We start from the raw sequence: 13517 nt of genomic DNA, 5'->3' as shown, positions 1-13517 counted from the left end.
AGAGGTCCGGCTCAGGGCCCGGCTCGCCAATCTTGCCAATGAAAACGTGGATTCCGCCGAAGGGGACCCGTACCCGTACTCGATTGAGCCGGCGTCGGGGCCCCAGCTTGCGTCGTCGATGTAGAGCTTGCCGCGACGACTCTTGGTCATCCGGCCATAGCGTATCCCTTGAGCCCTTCGAAGCTGCCCTTCAAGAACTCAAATCCACCGTGCGCTGGCCCCATGGTGGGCGCCAACTGTCGTGGAATAGTCACGGCAGATGTCCTCGTGCAAGAACTTAGTCGTGGAGCCATCGCAACTAGGAAGCTTAAAGGGGTTAAACAGGACAAAGGACACGAGGATTATACTCGTTCGACCCCTTACGGTGAAGGTAAAGCCTACTCCAGTTGAGGTGGAATTACTTAGGGTTTCGATGACCAGGGAGCTAAACCGCTATGCCTGGCTATCGATCTGATCTTACTTGTCCTGAACCGCCGCTGGGTCGTCCCTTTATATAGAGAGGTTAACGCCCAGCGGCTCTCAGAGTCCCGGCCGGCTTATAAACAGTGTCCGGCTCGGACTCTTAACTATTCATGCCTTACACTACAAGTCATACCTTAACGGCGGTTTATCACTACGGGCCTTAAGCCGCCTCTAGGCCTTAGGCCCATTACTGAACCGCCATCCTCAAACTTGAGATTGGGCTTCATGTGATGATCGTCATATTATAACCCGGCCCCTCCTGGGCGGGTGGCTCCAGTAGTTATATCCCCAACACCGGGGGTTACCAGAACCCCCCGGGGGCTTAATGGGCCTACATGGGCCTTAGTGGAAATAGAGGGCAGCAAGGGGAGTGTGGGGCACGCCCCCCAAGGCCCAAACCGAATTAGTTTAGGGCAAAGGGGGCCGGCCCCCTCTTTCCTTCTCCTCCTCTCCCTTTCCTTCCCCCTCTCCTACTCCTACTAGGAATAGGAGGAGTCCTACTCCTAGTGGGAGTAGGACTCCCCCTTGGCACGCCTCTCCCTGGCCGACCGCCTCCTCCCCTTGCTCCTTTATATACGGGGGCAGGGGGCACCCCATAGACACAACAATTGATCGTTTGATCTTTTAGCCGTGTGCGGTGCCCCCCTCCACCATAGTCCACCTCGATAATACTGTAGCGGTGCTTAGGCGAAGCCCTGCGTCGGTAGAACATCATCATCGTCACCACGCTGTCGTTCTAATGAAACTCTCCCTCAACACTCGGCTGGATCGGAGTTCGAGGGACGTCATCGGGCTGAACGTGTGCTGAACTCGGAGGTGCCGTGCGTTCGGTACTTGATCGGTCGGATCATGAAGACGTATGACTACATCAACCGCGTTGTGCTAACGCTTCCGCTTTCGGTCTACGAGGGTATGTGGACAACACTCTCCCCTCTTGTTGCTATGCATCACCATGATCTTGCGTGTGCGTAGGAATTTTTTTGAAATTACTACGTTCCCCAACAGTGGCATCCGAGCCTGGTTTTATGCGTTGATGTTATATGCACGAGTAGAACACAAGTGAGTTGTGGGCGATATAAGTCATACTGCTTACCAGCATGTCATACTTTGGTTCGGCGGTATTGTTGGATGAAGCGGCCCGGACCGACATTACGCGTACGCTTACGCGAGACTGGTTCTTCCGATGTGCTTTGCACAGAGGTGGCTGGCGGGTGTCAGTTTCTCCAACTTTAGTTGAACTGAGTGTGGCTACGCCCGGTCCTTGCGAAGGTTAAAACAACACCAACTTGACAAACAATCGTTGTGGTTTTGATGCGTAGGTGAGAACGGTTCTTGCTCAGCCCGTAGCAGCCACGTAAAACTTGCAACAACAAAGTAGAGGACGTCTAACTTGTTTTTGCAGGGCCTGTTGTGATGTGATATGGTCAAGACATGATGCTAAATTTTATTGTATGAGATGATCATGTTTTGTAACCGAGTTATCGGCAACTGGCAGGAGCCATATGGTTGTCGCTTTATTGTATGCAATGCAATCGCCCTGTAATGCTTTACTTTATCACTAAGCGGTAGCGATAGTCGTAGAAGCATAAGATTGGCGAGACGACAACGATGCTATGATGGAGATCAAGGTGTCGCGCCAGTGACGATGGTGATCATGACGGTGTTTCGGAGATGGAGATCACAAGCACAAGATGATGATGGCCATATCATATCACTTATATTGATTGCATGTGATGTTTATCTTTTATGCATCTTATCTTGCTTTGATGGATGGTAGCATTATAAGATGATCCCTCACTAAAATTATCAAAGTATAAGTGTTCTCCCTGAGTATGCACCATTGCGAAAGTTCTTCGTGCTGAGACACCACGTGATGATCGGGTGTGATAGGCTCTACGTTCAAATACAACGGGTGCAAAACAGTTGCACACGCGGAATACTCAGGTTAAGCTTGACGAGCCTAGCATATAACAGATATGGCCTCGGAACACGGAGACCGAAAGGTCGAGCGTGAATCATATAGTGGATATGATCAACATAGTGATATTCACCGTTGAAACTACTCCATCTCACGTGATGATCGGACATGGTTTAGTTGATATGGATCACGTGATCACTTAGAGGATTAGAGAGATGTCTATCTAAGTGGGAGTTCTTAAGTAATATGATTAATTGAACTTAAATTTATCATGAACTTAGTACTTATAGTATTTTGCTTGTCTATGTTGATTGTAGATAGATGGCCCGTGCTGTTGTTCCATTGAATTTTAATGTGTTCCTTGAGAAAGCAAAGTTGAAAGATGATGGTAGCAATTACACGGACTGGGTCCATAACTTGAGGATCATCCTCATTTCTGCACAGAAGAATTACGTCCTGGAAGCACCGCTGGGTGCCAGACCTGCTGCAGGAGCAACACCAGATGTTATGAACGTCTGGCAGAGCAAAGCTGATGACTACTCGATAGTTCAGTGTGCCATGCTTTACGGCTTAGAACCGGGTCTTCAACGACGTTTTGAACGTCATGGAGCATATGAGATGTATTCATAGTATTGAAGCCAAAAGATGCAGAGTTGATAATGATAGTGCAACTTATTTGTGGCACTGCCGTTTAGGTCATATCGGTATAAAGCGCATGAAGAAACTCCATACTAATGGACTTTTGGAACCACTTGATTATGAATCACTTGGTACTTGCGAACCATTCCTCATGGGCAAGATGACTAAAACGCCGTTCTTCGGAACTATGGAGAGAGCAACAGATTTGTTGGAAATCATACATACAGATGTATGTGGTCCGATGAATGTTGAGGCTCGTGGCGGATATCGTTATTTTCTCACCTTCACAGATGATTTAAGCTGATATGGGTATATCTACTTAAAGAAACATAAGTCTGAAACATTTGAAAAGTTCAAAGAATTTCAGAGTGAAGTTGAAAATCATCGTAACAAGAAAATAAAGTTTCTACGATCTGATCATGGAGGAGAATATTTGAGTTATGAGTTTGGTCTTCATTTGAAACAATGCGGAATAGTTTCGCAACTCACGCCACCCGGAACAGTACAGCGTAATGGTGTGTCCGAACGTCGTAATCGTACTTTACTAGATATGGTGCGATCTATGATGTCTCTTACTGATTTACCGCTATCGTATTGGGGTTATGCTTTAGAGACGGCCGCATTCACGTTAAATAGGGCACCATCAAAATCCGTTGAGACGACGCCTTATGAACTCTGGTTTGGCAAGAAACCCAAGTTGTCGTTTCTTAAAGTTTGGGGCTGCGATGCTTATGTGAAAAAGCTTCAACCTGATAAGCTCGAACCCAAATCGGAGAAATGTGTCTTCATAGGATACCCAAAGGAGACTGTTGGGTACACCTTCTATCACAGATCCGAAGGCAAGACTTTTGTTGCTAAATTCGGAATTTTTCTAGAGAAGGAGTTTCTCTCGAAAGAAGTGAGTGGGAGGAAAGTAGAACTTGATGAGGTAATTGTACCTTCTCCCTTATTGGAAAGTAGTTCATCGCAGAAACCAGTTTCTGCGACGCCTATACCAATTAGTGAGGAAGTTAATGATGATGATCATGGAACTTCAGATCAAGTTATTACTGAACCTCGTAGGTCAACCAGAGTAAGATCCGCACCAGAGTGGTACGTTAATCCTGTTCTGGAGGTTATATTACTAGACCATGACGAACCTACGAACTATGAAGAAGCGATGGTGAGCCCAGATACCGCAAAATGGCTTGAAGCCATGAAATCTGAGATGGGATCCATGTATGAGAACAAAGTGTGGACTTTGGTTGACTTGCCCGTTGATCGGCAAGCAATTGAGAATAAATGGATCTTCAAGAAGAAGACTGACGCTGACGGTAATGTTACTGTCTATAAAGCTCGACTTGTTGCAAAAGGTTTTCGACAAGTTCAAGGGATTGACTACGATGAGACCTTCTCACCCGTAGCGATGCGTAAGTCTGTCTGAATCATGTTAGCAATTGCCGCATTTTATGATTATGAAATTTGGCAAATGGATGTCAAAACTGCATTCCTGAATGGATTTCTGGAAGAAGAGTTGTATATGATGCAACCGGAAGGTTTTGTCGATCCAAAGGGAGCTAACAAAGTGTGCAAGCTCCAGCGATCCATTTATGGACTAGTGCAAGCCTCTCAGAGTTGGAATAAATGCTTTGATAGTGTGATCAAAGCATTTGGTTTTGTACAGACTTTTGGAGAAGCCTGTATTTACAAGAAAGTGAGTGGGAGCTCTGTAGCATTTCTGATATTATATGTGGATGACATATTGCTGATTGGAAATGATATAGAATTTCTGGATAGCATAAAGGGATACTTGAATAAGAGTTTTTCAATGAAAGACCTCCGTGAAGCTGCGTATATATTGGGCATCAAGATCTATAGAGATAGATCAAGACGCTTAATTGGACTTTCACAAAGCACATACCTTGACAAAGTTTTGAGGAAGTTCAAAATGGATCAAGCAAAGAAAGGGTTCTTGCCTGTGTTACAAGGTGTGAAGTTGAGTAAGACTCAATGCCCGACCACTTCAGAAGATAGAGAGAAGATGAAAGATGCTCCCTATGCTTCAGCCATAGGCTCTATCATGTATGCAATGCTGTGTACTAGACCTGATGTGTGCCTTGCTATAAGTCTAGCAGGGAGGTACCAAAGTAATCCAGGAGTGGATCACTGGACAGCGGTCAAGAACATCCTGAAATACCTGAAAAGGACTAAGGATATGTTTCTCGTTTATGGAGGTGACAAAGAGCTCATCGTAAATGGTTACGTTGATGCAAGCTTTGACACTGATCCGGACGATTCTAAATCGCAAACCGGATACGTGTTTACATTGAGCGGTGGAGCTGTCAGTTGGTGCAGTTTTAAACAAAGCGTCGTGGCGGGATCTACGTGTGAAGCGGAATACATAGCTGCTTCGGAAGCAACAAATGAAGGAGTCTGGATGAAGGAGTTCATATCCGATCTAGGTGTCATACCTAGTGCATTGGGTCCAATGAAAATCTTTTGTGAAAATACTGGTGCAATTGCCTTGGCGAAGGAATCCAGATTTCACAAGAGAACCAAGCACATCAAGAGACGCTTCAATTCCATCCGGGATTTAGTCCAGGTGGGAGACATAGAAATTTGCAAGATACATACGGATCTGAATGTTGCAGACCCGTTGACTAAGCCTCTTCCACGAGCAAAACATGATCAGCACCAAGGCTCCATGGGTGTTAGAATCATTACTGTGTAATCTAGATTATTGACTCTAGTGCAAGTGGGAGACTGAAGGAAATATGCCCTAGAGGCAATAATAAAGTTATTATTTATTTCCTTATATCATGATAAATGTTTATTATTCACGCTAGAATTGTATTAACCGGAAACATAATACATGTGTGAATACATAGACAAATATAGTGTCACTAGTGTGCCTCTACTTGACTAGCTCGTTGATCAAAGATGGTTATGTTTCCTAGCCATAGACATTAGTTGTCATTTGATTAACGGGATCACATCATTAGGAGAATGATGTGATTGACTTGACCCATTCCGTTAGCTTAGCACTCGATCGTTTAGTATGTTGCTATTGCTTTCTTCATGACTAATACATGTTCCTATGACTATGAGATTATGCAACTCCCGTTTACCGGAGGAACACTTTGTGTGCTACCAAACGTCACAACGTAACTGGGTGATTATAAAGGTGCTCTACAGGTGTCTCCGAAGGTACTTGTTGGGTTGGCGTATTTCAAGATTAGGATTTGTCACTCCGATTGTCGGAGAGGTATCTCTGGGCCCTCTCGGTAATGCACATCACTTAAGCCTAGCAAGCATTGCAACTAATGAGTTTGTTGCGGGATGATGTATTACGGAACGAGTAAAGAGACTTGCCGGTAACGAGATTGAACTAGGCATTGAGATACCGACGATCGAATCTTGGGCAAGTAACATACCGATGACAAAGGGAACAACGTTTTGTTATGCGGTCTGACCGATAAAGATCTTCGTAGAATATGTGGGAGCCAATATGAGCATGCAGGTTCCGCTATTGGTTATTGACTGGAGACGTGTCTTGGTCATGTCTACATAGTTCTCGAACCCGTAGGGTCCGCACGCTTAAAGTTTCGATAACAGTTATATTATGAGTTTATATGTTTGGATGTACCGAAGGTTGTTCGGAGTCCCGGAGGTGATAACGGACATGCGAGGAGTCTCGAAATGGTCGACACATAAAGATTGATATATTGGAAGCCTATATCTGGATATCGGAAGTGTTCCGGGTGAAATCGGGATTTTACCGGAGTACCGGGGGTTACCGGAACCCCCCGGGGCTTAATGGGCCTACACGAGGCTTACTGGAAATAGAGGGCAGCAAGGGGAGTGTGGGGCGCCCCCCCCCCCCCAAGGCCCAAACCGAATTACTTTAGGGCAAAGGGGGCCGACCCCCTCTTTCCTTCTCCTCCTCTCCCTGTCCTTCCCCCTCTCCTACTCCTACTAGGAATAGGAGGAGTCCTACTTCTAGTGGGAGTAGGACTCCCCCTTGGCGCACCTCTCCCTGGCCGGCCGCCCCTCCCCTTGCTCCTTTATATACGGGGGCAGGGGGGCACCCCATAGACACAACAATTGATCGTTTGATCTTTTAGCCGTGTGCGGTGCCCCCCTCCACCATAGTCCACCTTGATAATACTGTAGCGGTGCTTAGGCGAAGCCCTGCGTCGGTAGAACATCATCATCGTCACCACGCCGTCATGCTGACGAAACTCTCCCTCAACACTCGGCTGGATCGGAGTTCAAGGGACGTCATCGGGCTGAACGTGTGCTGAACTAGGAGGTGTCGTGCGTTCGGTACTTGATCGGTCGGATCGTGAAGACGTACGACTACATCAACCGCGTTGTGCTAACGCTTCCGCTTTCGGTCTACGAGGGTACGTGGACAACACTCTCCCCTCTCGTTGCTATGCATCACCATGATCTTGCGTGTGCGTAGGAATTTTTTTGAAATTACTACGTTCCCCAACAGCTCCTGCCGCGACGCCATCCTCCTGAGGTCCTGCACGGTGCAGCTTCTTCTTCTTGGGGATGATCTCCGAAGGGCCCTCGCTTCTGCTGTCGGGGTCGTTGATTGCTGCAGCTTGGAAGGCGCGCTCGAGGGAGCACACCGCATCTCTCTCTTCACATGGGACTGTGATGATTCCGCCGCTTCCCGCATCTTGAGGACATTGTAGCCGTGGTGGGTGACCGCCATGAACTTGGCAAGGGCCGGATACCCGAGGATGGCGTTGTACGGTAGGCGGATGTGTGCGATGTCGAAGTCGATGAGCTCGGTGCGGTAGTTCTTGAGTTCTCCGAAGGTGACAGGCAGGCGGACCTGCCCTATCGTTGTGGTGGAACCGTCGGTCACTCCTGAGCAAGGTTTGGTAGGCTGGAGCTGCTCATATGGCACTTGGAGGTTGTCGAACGTGTCGACGGACAGGACGTTGAGTCCTGCGCCGCCGTTGATGAGGGTCTTGGTAACCTGCACATTGCTGATGACTGGGGAACACAACATCGGGAGGGTGCCGGCGGTGGCTGCGCACTTGAGCTGATCTGCCAAGTTGAAAGTGATGGCGCATTGGGACCACTTGAGCGGGCGCGTGGCCTCGAGCTTGGGGAGCACCGCGTTCACCTCATGAGCGAACTGTTTAAAGATGCGCTGGGAGGCTGGGGCCTGGGCGCCGCCCAAGATGCAGGCGATTGCACGCGGCTCCTGGAAGCCCCCAGCCCCCTCGTTCTGATGGTGGTCGTCGTTCCTTCTTGGTGGCGGCAGTGGGGGAAGACCGGCGTTGCTTTGGGGGCAATCCTCACGAGGCTGGTCCCTCCAGGCCCCCTCGCGAGGATGGTCCTGCCAGCGGTCCTCACGAGGCCTGTCGTGCCATTCTTGGCGCGGGCCATGGTCGTCCCAGCGTCCGCCTCCACGTCCTCCTCCACGGCCGTAGCCCCGGTCGCTGCGCTCGGGGCGTCGACCGAAGCGTCCTTCTCGTATGGCTCTGAGCTCTTGACAGTCGCTGGTGTTGTGGGTGTTCAGGTTGTGGAAGGCGCAGAACGGTCGGCTGTTCTTGGGTGACTCGGGCTGATCTCTGCCCCGCTTGGTGTCGGGCTCCGCTGCTAGCGCTGCTGCTTCCTTGCGCTTCACGTCCTTGGCCTTGGCTTTCTTCTCCTCTGTGCCCGCGGCTTGCAGCTCAAGGAGAGAGAGACGCCCCTCCTCAGCTCTTGCGCACTTGGTCGCCAGGTTGAACAGCTCTTGAGAGGTGCAGAGCTCCTTGTGGATAGCGAGCTCTTCCTTCATCTTGACGTCACGGACGCCGTCGGAGAATGCGGAGATGATGGCCTCATCCGTGACCTTGGGGATCTTGAGGCGGGTGTTGTTGAAGCGCTGGATGTACTTCTGGAGGGTCTCTCCTGGTTGTTGCTTGATGCAGCGTAGGTCACCCGCGGCCGGCGGGCGGTCGCGAGTGCCCTGGAAGTTGGCGACGAAGCGGTCGCACATCTCGTCCCAAGAGGAGATCGAGACGTGCTACAGGTTCAGGAGCCAGGAGCGGGCTCCATCCTTGAGAGCCATGGGAAACCAGTTCGCCATGACTTTCTCATCGCTGTTGGCCGCTTCGATGCTCAGCTCGTAGAGCTGCAGGAACTCCGCAGGGTCGGCGGTGCCGTCGTAGCGAGGAGGCAGATCCGGCTTGAACTTGCCTGGCTAGGCGACGCTACGCAGCTCGGGGGTAAAGGCGCGGCAGTCGGCCGTGGTTGCTGGGGCCCGCTTCGGAGGTGGAGCTTGGTCTTGATGAGGTCCGCGCGGTGCGCCGCGGGCGGTGCGCGGTCTTGACGGGGTGGCACGGGAAGCGCGGGTGCAGCTTCTCGCGGCCGAGGGATTCCTTGGCAGCTTCTTTCTTCGCGTGCGGGCACCGGGTGTGGTGGATCACGCCGCGGAACCGCGCGCCTTGGTGCCAAGGCACCGTCTTGGGGCAGAGGTGGTGGAGGCGTGCCATGGGCCTCGTCGCCCGTGGTTGGCTGAGGGTGAGGTAGAGAGAGGGACGGCGCCGGAGAGCCCCCTGCACCGCGGATGAGCTCGGCGACGCGATCGAGCCACTCCTCGTAGAGGTCGTTGACTGGGCGGTAGCGCAGGAGTTCGTTTGCGGCGAGGAGTGCGGCCCGCGCCTCCATGGGAGCGCGACGAGCGTGAGACGAAGAACCGGCCAGGGTCAGTGATGGAGTGGCGGTACGGCCGTCCTGCCGTACCGAAGGATGCAGCGAGGACGCCTGCTGCTCGTTCCCAGCAAGGCCGGTGGCAGCGTTGGTGGCGGGAGACGGAGAACAGCGAGGTGGCCCGCCAACGGGAGCCGTCTGAGCCACGCAGGCGGTGAGGGCAGCCCGACGCTTAGCTCGAGCACGACGAGCGTCCGCCATGGAGGCGATGGAGCGACATAGCGACGAACTGATGGAAGGGAAGCTACGGCGCATCCCTACATGGCGCACCAAATATCGTATGTGGGGTTCCGGCAAACCCTTAAGGTTCGAACACTGTGGTGTGCGCGAAGTCTTTTCCCCCTACCGATCTATGCCCTAGCTCGCTAAGATCTCGCGGACGAACTCGACGAACTCGCAACACAGAAAGACACGAGATTTATACTGGTTCGGGCCACCGTTGTGGTGTAATACCCTACTCCAGTGTGGTGGTGGTGGATTGCCTCTTGGGCTGATGATGAACAGTACGGAGGGAAGAACGGCCTCCTGAGGTTGAGGTGTTCTTGTGGCTAGGGTAGGCTCTCGATCAGATTGGATCAAGCTAAGATGAGATCAGCCCCTCTACTGTGGTGGCTAGCTCTACTTATATAGGCCCTGGTCCTCTTCCCAAATATTGAGCGGGAAGGGAGCCAACAACGGCGGGCAAATTTGAAGGGGGACAGCTAGTACAATCTATCCTGACAAAAGTGGTCTTCGTCTGCGAAAGGCTCTGGTGGTGACGCCGTCTTGGGCTCCACAATGACTTCTGTCTTGTCGTCCTTCTGGTCTTGGTCTCATTGCGCCGATATAGCAACCTTTGCCTGATGCCTCGGTACTCCTCACCTGCGCTGGCCTCCTTAGCACCAAAGAGGAAACAAGGACGCTGCGCGCGCTGTCGCCCGCCTGGCGCCCGCCTGATGTCGATCGTCATGGATCACGTCACGAGAGCCTCGTGAGGTTTGCCCCGCCTTGATATCTCCGCTCCTCGCGAGCCTGCCTGACTAGGCCGCTCCTGAGGAGGTCTTGCGTCGTCCGCCTCGCGAGGCTTGGCCCCTCGCGAGAGTCTTGTATGCCTTGTTGATGAAGATGGGCCGTACGGCCTGCTGGCTTAGCCACGCCGTGGGCTGCAGGCAGGCGAGTCTGGGGACCCCCGTTCCTAGAATGCTGACAGCCGGGTTGTTGGGTTGATAAGTTACCCTCAGTGCTTTGGAGTATAAATACTACCCCCAACAGGACCACGGGTTATACGCCTTTCTTCATGGTTTACGGAGCAGAGGCAGTTCTTCCTAGTGACATCCGTCACGACTCACCCCGAGTGGCGGCTTATGTTGAAGCTGATAATGAAAAAGCACGTCAGGATGATCTTGACCTCCTAGATGTGGAGCGTGACCTTGCGGCGGCTTGTTCAGCAATATACCAGCAAGATCTGCGTCGTTATCATAGTCGCTGGGTTAAAACCCGGACCTTTGAAGAAGGTGACTTGGTGCTCCGGTTCATCCAGGAACAAATAGACATGCACAAATTATCCCCACCTTGGGAAAGGCCTTTTGTGGTCAGCAAAAACCTGAACAACGGGTCGTAGTACCTCATCGACATTTGAGACCACAAGGACTCACACACATCGGAGGAAGAGACCCACCGGCCTTGGAACATTGCTCATCTTCGGCCTTATTACAATTGAGCCACTGACTCTTGTGTTGTACATATTTTCATCAATGTATATATTATGATCAGTATAATAAAGCCAGCATCCCTGATAATTCAGGGCCTCTGTCGTTTCATTTGTGAGTATCTGAGTCTTTATTGTCCGTTCATAAGATCTCTTGAGGGCTTCCTGCTCACTGAGCATAGCTGTGACTACCGTCTTGATCCGGCTTGCACGCCCTGTTCCAAATTGCATGGGGGCTTCCTACTCATTGAGAATAGCTGTGACTACCCTTTTGATCCAACTTATATGCCTTATTGCAAATTACTTGGGGTTTCTTGCCAAGTTAAAGGTTACCAAAGAGAGCTTGTTGCAGTGCGCAGTTCAAACATAGGTATCCTGCCATTGACGGCTTATTATAGGTCACTTGGGGGCTTCCTATTCAATGAACATAGCTTTACTTACCCTCTTGATTGGCTTGTATGCCAAGTGTAAAACACCAAAATCCGGGTTATCCTGCCTGTATGTCCTTATCACTCCGCCCATGTAATCCTGGAATGACCCGCCGTACTCTCAACAGTCATTCTTATAAAGATCCTGAACTTGTCTAGGTTAAAATGGCAGCTGGTCATGTGAGGGACGACTTACGGGTTTAAATGAAGGATTAGCTTACTGGTTGTGCAGCCAATGAAAAGCACTTGAAATTTCAGCTTGGCAGCCTATGAAAGCCATATTTTTTCAGATTTGTTATTCTCTTTGAACATTGTTTGGATTCATATCCCTGTCCCATATTTACATATGGTTTAAAATGATTTAGGACATGTAGCCTTAATCCCTATGACTCATATTTGAGCATATCTGGTTTTTGAGAACCCGTCCTGGTTTTGGACGTTAAGTCGCCAGTGTACATTGATTGTGCAAGTGAGATATGCGCTATAAGTTCTTGGGCTGTCACCTTCACTGGGTATGGCGATGTAAGCCGGCAGTGTGAACGAATTTCACAGGTATGTTTTTACTTGTTATATGAGTATCCGAGGTTTGATAACGCGCCCTGGTTATGGACTATACAGTCACCAGAAATTTTTTATATGGGACATCATGACCCGCCCTAGCGTAAAACCGCCAGGGCACATGTTATCTACTTGTGTATAGGGAATATGATAATATGACCTACATGATTGATAAATATTATGAGCATAAGCAGCAGATCTTCCAACATCAGATCGGAGGTTTAAAGTATTATGCAGGTAAACATGCACGATGGCATGGCAGATTGTCGGGGGAAACGACACCTATGGGATCACTCGGATCCCTTTTGTTCTGGTTGGCGGGCGTGAGGTTGTGCGAAGAGCGGGTCTAGAAGCCAGCACGAGGATCATTTACCCAGGTTCGGTCCGCAAGGATGCGTAATACCCTAGTCCTGCTTTGATGTATATTTGAGTGTTCTTGAGTTCTTGAACTAGCTACGGTGCGTGTGTCGTCCAAAAAATCCGAATCCTTCTTCAGACGCCTCGGGCCTCCTGTTATAGTCAAAAGGGGCTGCCACAGTGGCACGCAGGAGGTGGAAAGGTATACAGTGTACAAGCTTATCGCCTGTCATTACAGGACAAAGTGCATTATATGCGCTACTTAGGTGTCCACTTGCTTTATCGGGGGCGGTAATGAGGCCCGTCCCATCCGTCGCCACTCCGCCTTGCTCCGACACGCGTCCAGGCCAATGAGGCATGCAGCACCATGTAGGCTAGCTGGCTACTGAGTTGGCGTGGTGGCAGGGTCTTCACGAAGATCTGTATGCCACCATGCAGGTGTTTGGCTAGTTGGATTAGTACCCACGTACTGCCACATGGGTACTTGCTTCAGTTGGTGGGTTGGCCGCTGAGCTGGGGCAGCGATGGGGTGGCAAGGACTTGCCGCGGTCTCGCGTATATCCCCGGCAAGGGTCTTGCCGGGGCCTTGTGAGCGCCCTCGGCAAGAGTCTTGCTCGGGCCTTGCGAGTGTCTTCGGCAAGGAGCCTTGCCGGGGCCTCGTGGGTATCCTCGGCAAGGAGCCTTGCGATTGTCTTGTCTTCTGGTCCTCATCTAGGATTTGTAGGCTCTCCGTCTTCACAAAGATCTGCATGCCACCATGCAGGCACTT

The sequence above is a fragment of the Aegilops tauschii genome, chromosome 2, assembly GCF_002575655.3.
Source record: "Aegilops tauschii subsp. strangulata cultivar AL8/78 chromosome 2, Aet v6.0, whole genome shotgun sequence".
NCBI lineage: Eukaryota > Viridiplantae > Streptophyta > Magnoliopsida > Poales > Poaceae > Aegilops > Aegilops tauschii.
The sequence above is the reverse complement of the archived record's forward strand: the minus strand, read 5'-3'. Positions refer to the sequence as shown.